The 13,536-nt window shown below is 40.6% G+C and overlaps 1 long non-coding RNA gene across 1 annotated transcript; it reads left to right on the top strand.

Moving 5' to 3' along the window:
• The first annotated feature begins 401 nt into the window (after positions 1-401).
• On the top strand, positions 402-12,135 carry LOC138157962 (uncharacterized). The gene is made up of 4 exons (XR_011167523.1): positions 402-674; positions 3,682-3,749; positions 11,710-11,833; positions 12,122-12,135. It is a non-coding gene; the product is annotated as an uncharacterized lncRNA (long non-coding RNA).
• Positions 12,136-13,536: the final 1,401 nt, after the last annotated feature.

Raw genomic sequence — 13,536 nt, forward strand, 5'->3', positions numbered from 1 at the left:
TTGACCAGCAGGCTGTTGTTCTACTTGGGGATAAAGAGAAAGATTTTACTCCATCCTATTTCCCCTGGGCTGCCCCATAGGCTAACCTTCCTCTCCTTTCCTCTCTTTCCTCTGCTCTCAACACCCAGGGCTCTCTCACAAGAGAGAATGAACACACCCTTGTGTTTCTAGGAATGAAACTCCCCAAGGCACGATGGATCACATGGTGCATAGTGTATTAACTTAGTGTCTTAGGGCTCCCCAAATTCCTCTGAACCTAAGACCAACCAGTACCCTAAGGGTGTATGTATGACAGAAGGTGGAGGCAGGGAATGCAGCAAATTCTCATTAATTTTAATTACTGTCATTCTCTAGGAGAGTTACCATCCTGAGTCCCCATCCTCCAGTCTGAACTGGGATTTGTGCCAATTGTCTTCTCCATCATTGGGTCCCTCCAGCACTGTTTAATTATGGAAAGTTTTAATGCATTTTTGATTTTAAGAAAGAGTGGGAGAAGGTAGCTATGGGTTTAAGACATACAAATGGAAACAGACACACCTACAATATGAACACACATATGCTCACAGAAACATCCACCCAAAGCAACACAAACACACACTTCCTTACACATGGTACTCCTGTGGAAAGAGCAGAAGATTTGAGTTTCAGGCCCCAATTTGACCTTAGCTGGGTTGGTAAGTAAATCATTATACACTTTGAGTTTTTAATTCTTAAGTGTGTTACCTTCCTTAAAGGATTGTTATCAGGAAAATGCTATGTTAAAACATACAACAATGTAAACGCACACACACACACAAGATAACCCAGATAGATGCATGCATATGCGGACCCTTCCCTACTCCCCACAATTCATAGGGCCGTATACATTTACAAGTATGCACAAATTCACACATACATATACCTGTGTATATACTCTGATGATTCTGGAGGAGAGAGTGAGGCTGGTGACTGCATAGCCCTGCCTCACTTAAATCCAATTTACTGTCACTCCTGATATCATTGGTCATTTTCAAGAAGGGGAGAACAATGTATAAGCACCTACATAGATACGAATTGGTCAGTTCATTCAAATGACTTAGTTCAGAGAAAAATTAATAAAGCTTAATTAAAAAAAATCAAATTGGTCAATTCAGTCCAACTAAATTTTGAAGGCACATAGTAAATATGTGCCAAATATTTGTCAAATAAATGGATGGATGGATGGAATAATGGACAGACGGACAGATGGATGCATGGAACTAGGTAACCAATTATTTGTGAAAAGACAGATTATAATAATAATCAAGATCAACTGGAAGAGCACTTGTAATATTTACCACTTTCTATTTTGTATTTTTTTATATTTGTTTTATATTTGAGCTTGTTTCATTCCCCACTCCTCTGTGAGCTCTTGGAGGTTATATCTCGTTTACATCTCTCTCTCTAGATTGTAAAGCACCTAATACAGGGTGTCCTACCCAATAAGAATGGAGGAAGGAAAGAAGGAAGAAAAGTAGGAAGGAAGGAAACATGCATTTATATGGTGCCCACTCTGCCAGCACTAATGCTAAGCACTTTCCAAATACCATCTCATTTGAAAGTCACAACAATTCTAAGAAGTAGATGCTGTTATAATTCTCATTTTACAGTTGAGGAAACTAAGGCAAACAGAGGTTAAATTGCCCAGCGTCACCCAGTTAGTAAGTGCATGAGGCCAGATTTAAATGCAGATCTTCCTGACCCCAGTCCCAGAGTCCTATCCACTGGGCTACCTAAGCTGCATCAAAGAGACTAGCCCATATGGAGACTGAACCTGTGACCTTGGTGTTATTAACACCATGCTCTAACCAGCTGAGCTAACTGTCCACTCCATAGGTACTCAGTGAATAATTATTCAACGAGTGCATGGATTAATGAATGATGGGCATGATAGATTCAAGGTCAATGTAATGATAGCTATTGTAACTTTAATTTGCCATTTATAGGTATTCGTGATGGGCTTTTAAGGAAGCTATTGAAAGCTTATGATATGTCACATTTCTGACAGCTCCAGATGTGTAAACCATGGCTAAAGCGTAGGTTTTGGCTAATACCAACCTTAGCTAGAAAAGAGATCTGGCCAGTGTTCAAACTTATAATGCACAAATGACTTTCAGATCCTCTTATCCTAACTTAGCCCCTTTAAAACATGTATATTTGTATGCTCAAAGGAAGGAAACCTACTATGTGACAGTATTAAATAGCAATAAGACAGAAGTAAGCACCTACTATGTGATGGTCACTATGCTAAGTGCTTTGCAGTTATTATTTCATTTAGTCCTCAGAACAGCCCTGGGAGTTGGTGCTATTATGACTCCCATTTTACATATGAATAAACAGTCAAACAAAAGTTAAGTGACTTGCCTAAGGTCATATAGCTGGATTTGAACTCAGGTCTTCCAGAGTCCAGGCCCTACCATCTATCCATTGTGCCACCTAGCTGCCTCTGCAGAAAGATAGTTGTGCTCAAGTCCAAGGTTCAACTCACGAGGTAGTGTGTTGCAGTAGAAATAGAACCAGATTTGGTATCAGAAGATGGGTTCAGATTCTACTTCTAACGTATAAAAGCTGCGTGGCCATGGGAAAGTCACTTTTACATCTCTGAGCCTCAGTTCCCCATGTGCAAAATGGAGATATACCTAATAGGTAGAAATTGCAGGGAAAGCATGCAAATCATAAAATCTGATATAAATGTGAATTATTATTCCTGGTATCTCAGAGTTCATAGGACTATAGATTTAGAACTGAAAGGAAGTTTACAGGCCAAATGATCCAAGTTTCTCATTTTAAATACGAGGAAACTGAGGCCCAGAGAACTTAAGTGACCTGGCCATAGTCATACAGGTGGTAGAATATGAACTCAAACCTAGGTCCTCTGACTCGAAATCCATCGAGCTTTCAATTCCCTAGACTGCCCTCATATGACTTTTGGTCCAACTTATCCTAGCCCCCAGATCCCTTCTATACACTAGTTTTCTCTGAACGATATTTCTGTTTGGATTTTAACTAGAATATAATTGTCATGATAATTCCTTATGTTTTCATAGCATATTGTAATTAATAAAGCACTTTCATAAGCACTGTCTTATTTGGCCTCAGTAGCTCTGAAATGTGGACAGGGTAGGGATTATTATCTCTATTTTTCAGATGGGGAAACAGGTTAAAAATGTTCAATATTTTTTCCTTAAAGGTATAGTCCTAGTAATAAGTGAATCTACAAATAGAAACAAGACCATCTGATTCCAAGGCCTAATGCTCCTTCTATTCTCTTGAGTTGTCACTGAAATAGGTAACCCTGATACTCTGATGACTCAAAACATGAGTTTGAGTTATAGAGAAGAATCAAAGAAATTCAAAATTAGAAGGTCATATAGTCCAACCCATACTGGAGCAAGAAGCCCTTCTACAATATCTCTAACAAATGGCCATCTGGCTTTTGCTTGAATCAATCACAGTCATTTACAAGGCACCCACCATGTGCCAGGAAACCCACTGCTTCCAAAGGCAGTCCACTCCACTTGGAGATAGCTTTCATTATGGGCATGTTTTCCTTTGTCTCAGGTCTGATTTTGCCTCTTTGCCTGTTTCCATTCATTCTTCCCAATTCTGGTCTCTGAAGTCAAGCAGAAACAGTTATCAAATTCCCTATCTCCTCTTTTCTAGGTTAACCATCTCCAGTTCCTTCAGCTGATCATCAAATGGCCCTTCAATGTCCTGGTTACCTTCCTTTGGTCAGTCCTCATTGCATCAACGCCCTTCCTGAAATATGGTACCCAGAACTGAAGACAGTATTCTATTTTTGATCTGATGATACATGAATACTGCCACATCCTTGCCTCTATTAATGCAGCTAAAAATTTCATTTCAGAGGCAGTTATATGGTGTAGTGGATAGAGCACTGGACCAGGAGTCAGGAAGACTGACTTTATGAGTTCAAATCTGGCCTCAGACACTTACTGGCTGTGTGACCCACGGCAAACCAATTAACCTCTCTCATCTGGTCCTTATAATGTCAGTCCCTATGAGATAAATCAAGTTAAGTGTATTTATCACCAGTTTATAGATAAGGAAATTGAGGCTAAGAAAGAAAAAACAAAGAAAAATAGTTGAGAAGCTGTATTATTGGAATATGACTCAAATCCAGGTGTTCTGACTCCAGACCCAGTGGGCTTTGTTGTTGTTTGTTTTGGCTTTTTTTTAAACCCTTAGAAGTTGTAATCATGTTTTGAGAAATACAAATAAGCGTAATATAGCACACCTGAAGAAAAACAGGTGCTATTAGCAACAACATCTTCTGTGATATGTATAAGTCTTCCCTAGTCAGATCACAAGAAGAATAAATATTGAGGTTTGTTCTAGGTGACACATTTTACGAAAGACATTGATGAGCTGGAGAGCTTCCCAAATGGAATCTGGATGGTCAAAGGCTTTGAATTTGTGTTCTATGAGGACTGGGTGCAGGAGCTTGAGATGTTCGGCCTAGAGAACAGAAGACTTTGGGGAGAAATGACAACTGTCTTCAAATATTTGGAGATTCTCATGTGGAAGAGGAATTTGATTTATTCTATTTGACCTCAGAGGGAAGAACTAGGGATAATGGATGGAAAGTTACAAATTAGTTCCATTTTGGACACTCTCCCTGATAAAGAGAACCATTTCCATATGGAATGGGCTGCCTTGGGAATTATTGGTTCCTCCTCACTAGAGATCTCCAAGGCAAGAAGATGGGAGACAGCATAGGATAGTAGATACAGCTCTGGATTTGTAGTCAGAAGGCCTGAGTTCAAATTCTGTCCCAGCCATTTACTAACAGTGTAACCCAGGGCAAGTTAATTAACCTCTCTCAGTCTCAGTTTCTTCATTTAAAAACTGAGAATAAGAATAGGGTCTACTGTCCAGGATTGTTTTGGGGAACAAGTGAGAAAATGTATATAAAGTACTTTGTAAATCTTAAAGTGCTATATAAATATTAGCTCTTACTATTAATGATATTATAATAATAATAAAGGCTGCATCACCACTTGGGTTTGTTGAAGAAGTGATGCTTTTTAAAAATTGGTTGAATTAGATAGTGTCTGAGTGAAGTGAGGGAGGCATATGCCATCAGGCAGCCAGGGCTTCAGGAATGAGGCCCTGTGGGAAAGATCACTGCATTTGGGGTCTTGAGGTCTTGGGTTTGGGTCCTGGCTCCATCAGTTCCTGTCTCAGTGATCATGAACAGCTTGATAACTCTGTCTGGATCTCACTTTTCTGCTCCTTAAAATAAGAGAATTGGACTAGAAGATCCCTACAGCCTTTTCAAGCTTGACATCTGTGATTTGAGACAGCAATTTCCATTCTTTAATGTAAATGAGTGGTGAGGAAACTGTGGGCTGGGGGAGAGGACCATTTAGTCAAAACTACCATAAAATGTAGGGAATATAGAGAGATCAGGAGACAGTGAGTCCAGCAGGATCAAGGGATGGGGAGACCTGAGCAGGTGTGGGGGCAGAGAGGAAAAGCAGAAAGCTGAAAGACTGAGACTGATAATCGTAGATCAATGTTGGAACCAGAGACCATCTAGGCCAATCTGATCATTTTAGAGATGAGGAAATTAAGGTTAGAGTGGCATGCCCCAGGTCACACAGGGAGTAAAATGATGAATGATGCACCCATCAACTACAAATTCAGTGCCTTGCCTTTAATAATAGCCCCACATTCCCATTCCCATTTCTATGGTGCCATACGGTCTATATTTTAAAAGTGGGTTTTTTTGTTATCATTTTCAGATGATTCTTAGATTATCTCTCTTTGACTTATTTTCCAGAACTTGCATTTAAATTTTTTTCAATCTTTTGAATTTGTTCTAATATTTCTTATCATCTTATAGTCATTGACTTTGGTCAATTCTAGTTCTAAGTGAGTCTACTATTTGAGCACAGTTTTGTATCTCCTGAACTAAGCAGTGTATTCTCCTTCCAATTCTTTCCTTTAGAGTTCTCCTTGCCTTTTCACTTCTTTCCCCTAGAGCTCTGATTTAATTTGTAATTTTTTTTAAATTCTTCATTTTCACCAGAAATTCTAGTAGATCTTGTGACTAAGTGCTTTTCTCTGAGGCTTTGCTTGTAGATTTTATGGAGTTATTTTGTTCTTTTGGTTTTTGAGTGTCCCTGGATCTATAATATTTGGTTCTCAACAGTGTCTTCTTCAGTTTACTCATTTTTACAATCGTAACTGAATTAAGATGTGTCAGGACCAGGCTCTGTTCCCTTCTGGAAAGAATGGTGGAGTTCTGTTTGGTTCTATTATCTGAAATCCTTCTGTGATTTCCTTTCAGGACTGAGTTCTATGTTCTTAAGCTACAAACTTCATAGTCCTGAAATTTAAACTGATTACTGGCTCCCCAATCTCAGCTTTTCAATTTCTTGACCTTGGTTTAGGGTTAGTGCAACACAACTATATGTTCCAGGTGTACCTGTGGTCTATCTTCTTAATATTCAGCACAGGTTTCCTTGGATCATCACTGGTCCACATACCAGAAGGGTTCCATGCACTACATTTCAGGGACTTTCTAACTAGATTCCTTATTTTGTTTAATGGATGAAGAATCCTGGTTGTCCCTTTTTTTTGCAGTTCTAGGCTAGAAAAATGCACTTACTTAATACATCTAAAAGACTAGTTTTCAAATAACTGACATAACTTTTGGGTTGTCTGAGGCATAAACATCTAGCACACAAGTAGTTGGAGCTCTCTGTGACTTCCCATTGACATTTGAGTCAATGCACCCTTCTGACCAGTTATACCATTGTCTTAATTGTGGAGATGAGTGAGCAGTGCCCAACTGGACCAACACTGAATCTGTACTGAACATCTTTTCCATGCTATCATCAAGTAAACTTCCCTTTGTTGAATATCTACAATATTAAAGGTCTACAAGTATCTTATTCTGATCTAATCCTGATTCTGAACTACTAGACTTGCCACCTGTGGAATTAACAATTCATTAAGGCCCCCAGATCTTTTCCCCATGAAGATGTGTAGCCCTATCCTGTACCTTTGCAATTAAAAAAAAATCCAAGTGTGGGACTTTATATTTATCTCTATTAAATTGTGTCATTATTTTTCTACAACATAAAGATCCATTTGAATACTAACACTGTCATCAAACTTGTACTTCCCAAGGTTGTCATCTGAAAATTTGAAAAGCCTGCCATGTAAAGTTTTCATCTAAGTCATTGATAAACACGTTGAACAGCACAGGGCCAAGAAGAGAGGCCTGTGGCATCTCACAAGAGACCTTATTCCAGGTTGACATCAATTCCTTATTCTCTGAGTTCATTCACTCAATTAGATCAAAATCCACTTAGATTGCATCTCTCCATCTTTTCTACAAGGGCATCATGAAAGCCTTCATCAAATGTCCAGATGAAATCCAGTCTCACTGTGCCTATGACATTTCCCTCAGCTGCCAGTCTAGTAATTGTGTCCAAATCCCTCTATCCAAACTCTGGCTTCTAACACATATAGACTGAAACACCATTTGGCACTTAATTCCAGCTCTGACATTCTATGGTCTGAGTTCCCTGTGTCTTAAAGTCTCTTCTAGCTCCGGTATAATTCCACCAGTTCTGATCTTTTATAGATCTGACATTGTATATTCTAAGGTTCCTTTCAGTGCTCACATTCTATATTTCAAGGTTCCTTCTAGCTCTGACATTCTATGTTCTAAGGCTCCTCCTAATTCTTATATTCTTATTTCAAGGTTCCTTCCAGCTCTAACATTCTACATACGAAGGACACTTCAGATAATCTGATAGTCTAGTGTTCTAATGTTCTATATTTTCAAATCCTTTCCAGTTTAACAGTTCTGATTCCAAGGTCCTTCCCCAAACCCTTATACAATCTGAATCTGCCCTCAAGGGCACAGTTTGGTCTTGGCTCTTCAAGTTGCCTTAGGCTAAGAGACCCTGAGAACTGTCGGGACAGGAAGTCAGCCATATCAAGAGCTGGTGGAAGGGAGGCCTAGGAATGTGAGAGTTGGAATTCTTTGCCTTAGGCCAATTCATCCCCGGAGGCCCAACCTGGCTGGATGGCTGTCTGTGGCTGTCTGTCAGGGCAGCAAAATAAATTACAGTCTCAGAAGCCCAGGTCTACTCTGTGCTAGGAAATTATTCACCCACCACAATCACCTTCTGGAAATCATTCACCATGGGAAGAATTACAAACAATGCATCAGCTATTTGTCTCGCATGGATACGTTCCAATTAGACCAGAGTCCGTGGTGGGAGCGGCAGAAATTAGATGGAATCCTGTATCACTCCAATGAAATACATGAATAAGGTTATTCTGGGTCTTTGAACACTAACGCTTCAAGCAACTTTAGAGGCCATCTAGTGCAAGGCCATTGCTTTTAAAGATGAATAAAAATGTGGCCCCAAGAAGAGAAGTGACTTTTCCAAGGTCATCCAGCAAGTTAGTGACAGAGCCAAAATTAGAAAATGTAATTTGATTCTCCTAAGAAACTTTAGAGATCATTTAATTCTGTCCCCCTCCTCATTTTATAGATGGAATAACTGAGGCCCACAGAGGGAAAGTGATTTGTCAATATCAAACAACTAGTTAGTAGACATCCTAAAACTTCTGTACTTTTTCTATGCAATAATAAAAGAACCCACCCATCCTCTCTTCCTTAGGATGCAGCAATCAGTAAAACTACTCCATACCACCCCCCCTACCCCCCACCAAGTCATGCTCTTAAATACAGAGACAAATGACTCTCTCTTCAAAGTTTAACCCTTTATGCTAATAGTGTCTTTCCTAGTGTGATCTGTCCAATGGTGTGAGATGTGTATGTTGTAGAGTGAGGTGGGGAGAGACTCCCTGGGTCCTAAGGCTGTATTTCACAGATAGAATTCCTTGGATCATAGTCTCAGGTAGGGTTGAAGGATCTGAAAGCAATTAGGGAGGTGGCTTAGTTAGTGGGTCTCCCCTGGATTGTGAGGAAGACAGAAATATCACAAGATGAGGGAGGGAGGGAGGGTTTGGGCATAGAAAGGTTGAAGACTGTTGACCTAGATAGTAGATGCCTATCTACATTCCATTCCATGGAACTTAGAGATAGAAAGGGCCATAAAGACCATTTAGTCCAACCATCTTCATTTTACAGATGAGGAAATTGACACTCAGACTAATTGATTTTCCCAGGGTCAGAGGTAGGATTAAAGCCATATCTTCTTAGTTACAAGTGCAGCCACTTTCCTCTCTACTTAAGTTTTGCCCCTTTTAGAAACCTGTGATGAGAAAATAAAACCACATAAGGAAAAGAATTCTACATTGAAACACTCACTACAGAGCAGAATGGTCTTTCCCTAGCTGTTGAAAGCATGCCCATGCCTATGTTTTAGAATTCTAGAATTCAGAGGACTACAGACAATTAGATCTGGAAGGGGCCATATTGATTTGTATAGTCTAAACTCCTTATCTTCCCAAGGACCAGAAAGTTCTCAGAGAGGGACTGATTTGGCCAAGGTTACAGAGAGAGGAGAGCAGCAAGCTGGTACAGTGGAGAGAGCACTGGGTCTGGAGTCAGGAAGATCTGAGTTCATTTCCAGCCTCAGACACTTTCTAGCTGTGTGACCCTGGGCAAGTCACTTAACACCTATTTGCCTCAGTTTCTCATCCAGTGGAAACACACTGCAGAAGGAAATGGCAAACCACTTGAATATCTTTACCAAGAAACCCCCCTGGACAAAATCCATGGGGTAAAGTTGAGTTGGACATGATTCAACAACAACAGAAATAGTAAGTGGTAGAGTCAGAACCAAGCCTTATAGGATTGTAAGAGCTGGAAGGGACCTCTACCATCTGGTCCAACCCTCTTTCCTATTTGACATGAGGCAGCTAAGGCTTTGAGAGACTTAAGAGTAGTGATAATGTGGGATAATAAAAGCAGTGTTGGGTTCCCATCAGGAGAGACTTGAATTTGAATCTTGCCTCCATCATTTGCTGTATGTGTGGCCATATGTGAGTTACCTAACTTCTCCAAGACTATTTCCTCCAATCCAAAATGGGAATAACAATGCCTACATATTACTTAACTCACAGGTTGCTATGGAGATTAAGTGAGAAAATGGATGAAAAGTGTTCTGTAGGCCTTGAAGTGCTATATAAACACATGCTCTTCTTGTTAGGTGGTTTGCCAAAGATCACACAAGTAGTAAATTAAGTTGCATAGCCTGGATTTGGACCCAGGCTCTCTGACTCCAAGCCCTGGGTTCTTTCCATTGCTTATGCTGCCTTATATCTGTGGAAATACTGAATGGTATTCCTAACCCTTCATGGGAGATATTTCCTAATTCTATGTGAAAAAGTGGGAGTCCATTTACTCAATTAACCAGTTACCCCACTCCATTTAAAGTAAGGGACAAGATGTTATTCCCTGGTTCCTTTGTCAGGTGAGAACAATCAACCAATTGGTGAGAACAAGAACAAGGTATCTCTATTGAATCAATCAATCACAGGTTTTTAACCAAGTTAGAAAAACGCTTGATCTATTTAGATTTCTTGGAAAGCCATTGGATGGGCTAGAGTGATATTGCATAGGACATATGTTCAAATTAGTTGAGGAAAATTAGTCATACTTTGTGTTGTTTTTAAAATGGCAGACCAGTTTAGCACCAGCAAGTTGTACTCAATGATGAAAGCCTCCAACCAAATTCCTGAGAATTAAGTCTCTTGAGAGGGGAGGAGAACCTCTTTGCTTCAGCCTTGGCCTCAGTCTCCTCCCCTTAACCTCTTTGACCAAAGGAGGACCTTGTGAATTTCAGAGGACTGAAGGAATAGGATTTTTAAAAATTGATGTCCTAGCAGCATCCTCAGGACAACAGCAGCAGCTGGTGTTGGTGTCTGCATCTGAAATATAGGATAGGCTGGACTCCTTGAGGAAGAGCAGATTTGAAAACCTACAAAGAGCCCAGCAGAAAAGCTCCCCTATTCCCAAGTGGAACATCTTGAAGGCTAGTGAAAGGTCTTCCAATTTAACTCATTGCCATGAGCACTCTATAAACTTGATCCTACTTTCCATTGGACTCTGTGTGTAGGACAGTATGGCAGACTTTTGAAGTGTGGATGTTTTGTACCAACTCTTCTTATTACAGCACCTTAGTAAATACCCCTTCCTAAAAGCTAATTAAGTCTGGTTGACCATTTGATATCAACTGATAATGGGGAAAGCACTTCAGTTGGGGCTCATGAGCTATAGTGTTATAAAACCATCCCTTAAGGGCCTCGGGGCTACACCTAGGACCCTGAAGGGTGATCTAGCAGTCTAGCTCTGGACACCCAACCTGTCAACATGAGTGTGGATTAGGAGAATAAACCCAGAGCATGTGTTTCTTTTGCAAGAGGGCAGGCTTAGGGCAAGCATGCTATGTTAACTTCTGGGAACAGTATCCCCTGGGAAACTTTGTACAAGTCAATAGCTTTCAGCAGGCCAATTTAAAAGAAATGACATAAAACCTCTGTCCCTCACCTGCCATGGTAAGATTATTATCATCCTTTTTTTTTTTAAACTGGAATGCTTCTGAATGCTTTTGGCTTGTGCAAAGTCTCCTGGAAGATGTAATTCCTGAAAGTGAACATGGCATTTATAGTCATGATGATTATTCAAGACAGGGATGACTTGTATCTTTTGCTCTGTTTTCTTCTTTCCAGATTGGTGATGAGGATACTGTCATCCTCTCCAGGAAAGGCCTCCTGGATTTGGCAAAGAAGAAAGAAATGATTCCCCCTCCATCAGCAGGAGGAGCCATCTGAAAATCTTCTCCTTCTTGGGAGGGTATGCGACTGTCATCGGCTGTATGGGTGAGAACTGGGTGGGACAATTCCAACCCTTGGCACCCCTTCCCAGGGCTGACCCTCCACAAACTGGCATACTAGGTGATATCTGTTTTCATTATGTCCTTTCTCCTTTTCCCTCTTTTGTCATTTGTCCTCACTGGCTTCCTGCTTCCACTCATGGTCTCCCATTGTCTTCCTGCACCCCTCCAGGCCTGCTCTCCAATCAGAATTTTTTCTTCTCCTCTCTTCCTGTGAAAATTCTCCACCCTGTTTTTTATTTCCTCAGGGCCCTACTCATTCTGTTCACAAAGATGCCAGCTAAGGTGGCAATGACTGAGCCATTGGAAGGAGTGCTGAGTGTGCATCAGAAGACCTGGGTCCATCCCTACAGCTCCTGTGTGACCCTGGGCATGTTCTTTGTCTTCTCTGGACTTCAGTTTCCTTCATTGTAAAGTGAAGAGTGTAATACTTGGCAGTTCTCACCTTGCATGGTGGGCATGAAGAAAGCATTTTATAAACCTTGAAAAGCTCTAGAAATATGAATTGGTATTCTTATAAATGGGAAGTTAGGTGGCATAGTATATAGACTGCTGGGCCTGCAGTCAGGAAGACTCATATTCCTGAGTTCAAACCTGGCTCAAGACACTTACTATCTGTGTGACCTTGGGCAAGTCACTTGATGCTGGTTGCCTCAGTTTCCTCATCTGTAAAATGAGCTAGAGAAGGAAATGGTGAACCACTCCAGCAATTTTGCCAAGAAAACCCCAAATGGGGTAATAAGGAGTCAGATATGACTGAAATGAACAAATAACAATAACTAAATCCTTAGAGATGGATCGATGAGTTAGCCCTTGCAAGGACCATTATATTTTAGCATCTATCTTCAATAGAGAGGGAGCATGGGTCAGTGGAAAGGTCCCTGGAATTGGTATCAGAGGACCTGATTCCTGGGTGAGCTTGGGCAAACTTCTTCCTCCCTGTGGGTTTTAATGTCCTTTCTAACTCTAGACACATAATTCTATGATCCTATGCCTTAATCGAAAGGAAGGAACCTCCCATAGTGAAATGTCAGGCACTCTGAAAGAACCACTATGAAAGAGATTTTTTGGCAGAGGAGCCTTTCCAGTGTCCCTTGGGTCACAAGAGGGTTGCGTCTGCCTACTCTGCCCACATGGAAGGTTAGCTATACTTAAAGTATATATAATGGAAATTTCCTTGAATTGGGAATCAAAAGACCTGAATTCAAAACCTTGGTCTGTCATTTCTCATTGCAAAACACTGAAAACATCACTTCCTTCTGAACCTCGCTTCCTTGCTCTGTGAAATGAGAGGTTTTGGATAAAAGTAATCTCTAAGGTCACTCCAGCTCTGAGATTGCATGACTGTGATTCTCTTTACCCCAGGAGAGGTGCACTGTATGGTCATTCAAGTCAGGAGACAAATATAAGCCTCCAAATGCCTCATTCTGTAGGGTGACTATCAGTCAATAGCCATTTATTAAGACCTACTATGTTCCAGGCACCCTGTTAAGTGCTGGGGATAAAAAAAAAAAGTAGGCAAAAGACAGTTAAGGAGCTCACACACAGTCTGATGTGGAGAGACAATAAGCATACTGTCAAAATTGCTAAGATATTGTGTTTTGCTCATAGACAGGCCATTTGCCCTGGATTCAAGTCACTGCTTACTGCCTGCCTTCTCACC

This window comes from Petaurus breviceps, unplaced genomic scaffold (genome assembly GCF_028583685.1).
Source record: "Petaurus breviceps papuanus isolate PSGF00001 unplaced genomic scaffold, PetGlider_PUasm1.0 174, whole genome shotgun sequence".
NCBI classification, from domain to species: Eukaryota; Metazoa; Chordata; class Mammalia; order Diprotodontia; family Petauridae; genus Petaurus; species Petaurus breviceps.